We start from the raw sequence: 1,889 nt of genomic DNA on the forward strand, positions 1-1,889 counted from the left end.
TACAACAACAACATCACCTAAAACACCTGGAGTGTTTAAGGTGTTTTGATTACATGAAGCAGTTCACTCCATCACATCAGTCAACAAGAACTCCTGCAGAAGTTCTGGAGAACTGCCATATGCAGTGTTTTAGATTTTGAGTCTGTGTATTCTAACGTAAAATTATTCTTTAATATTTACAATAATAATTATGTTTTAATGAAAGCTGAAGTACATTGAAATTGTTTCAGATGCTTATATAGTGCACTTTTACAAGGTTTATCAAACTTTACGTATTGAAAATAATGTAACAGTAAACAGGATCTGAAACATGCCTCAGTAACACTAGGAGAAAGCTGGGAACAAGTGATATATATAAATGAGCCATGAAAGTGAAATGTACTGCCTACACAGTGTTACACTTGTTATTACATGCTGAAAGGCCACGAAGTACACCATCACCATATGTTTGAGAACTGCCATCCCTCACATGGAACAGGCTGAACATTAGTGTCTTCCTTCATCGGCGTGTAACACTGATCAGAAATCCACCCAGTAAACAGTTCCATTGTGGGCAGCAATTTAACATACCCTATATCCGTAGAATTAACAACATAACCGTAAAAATGTTACCGCCAGTTTTATTGTGCACCAGTGCAGAAAACACTCTGAATATCTTTAAAGGAAGGTTCACACATTTGTCATTTCCCACCCCACTCATCTTGCAGCCAAAGGAGGCTGGAATGCTGTTACCAGCGTTCTCATTAACTTCACTTACCTCCTCTTTGAATTTTTGGCTATGAACCCTTGTTTGGCAGTGCCCAAAGCCAAAGTTCATATTGTAAATAAGTGAAATTGGTTTTAATTTTCATGTAAACATACACTAGGGCTAAACATTTAAATGACACTTAATTACGTATGAAATTGAACACTGGGTGCAAAGTGGCTGTTAGATAATACCTACAAATCACAGACACGAGCCAGTAAGTAATAAGCTGGTTTGCTGCTCTTGGAGAAAGTGTGAACCTCGTGATTCAAAAGCCTGAGAAAAACCTTCCCGAGGTGGAAACATGCTCCGTCCAGTGGCCGCTCTTCAGCGACATTCTCTCAGCATCAGCCGATTTTATTCAGTCCTGTGGCAATCAGATTGATGGCTGCGATGCCGTGGTAACTGCTAAGCATATTCAGCAAGTCTCCACGAGTCACACTGAACAGACCCCTCTTTTCCCTTCAGCAAAAGCAGCCGAGGAGCAGAGCAAATGAATTAATTCTGAGCATCTCTTGTCAATTAAAATTGCCCTGTAATATCCTATGGCAAAGGTGATTTTTTCTTTGAAGTGAGCTCGGATTCTTCTTTGACAAAAATTGGCACCTACGGCTATTTACTCATACGTCAGCTTAGTATTTTGTTCTGGTTTTCATGGTAGAATTTTTTATGAGGCCTGAGGAAACTGGGTTTTCCAGACATGACATTAAAAGTGAAATAGTATTTTGGTAAATGTGAGCAGAAGATTGGTAAATCCAGAAGACATTTTCTTACATATTCATTGGAATGTGGTTTCCATTTTGTCTTTCAGTCGCATGCAATTTTGGACAAATAAAGAGTTTTCTACCAAAGTATTTATAGTTTTTTTTTAAAGTATTTATAGTTTCTACAGCTAAGGTCAGAACTGCCTTGACTTGGTTTGTTACAGAATATTTATGCTGTGTCATACCACCTATTTTGAATATGACACTCCAGAACAATAAAATCACTTGGAAAGCAATCAAGGCAGTCAGTTAATCTCTTTGGAAATTTGCATTTCATGGATTTTGTCTTCCAGTATAGCCTTGACTACAAAATCTGTTTTGCAAAACAACCCCTCCCCCCCCCCCACACAACCAACACTCTACTCTTTTCAATCAATTTG

The sequence above is a fragment of the Buceros rhinoceros genome, unplaced genomic scaffold (assembly GCF_000710305.1).
Source record: "Buceros rhinoceros silvestris isolate BGI_N320 unplaced genomic scaffold, ASM71030v1 scaffold30227, whole genome shotgun sequence".
Taxonomy (NCBI): Eukaryota; Metazoa; Chordata; class Aves; order Bucerotiformes; family Bucerotidae; genus Buceros; species Buceros rhinoceros.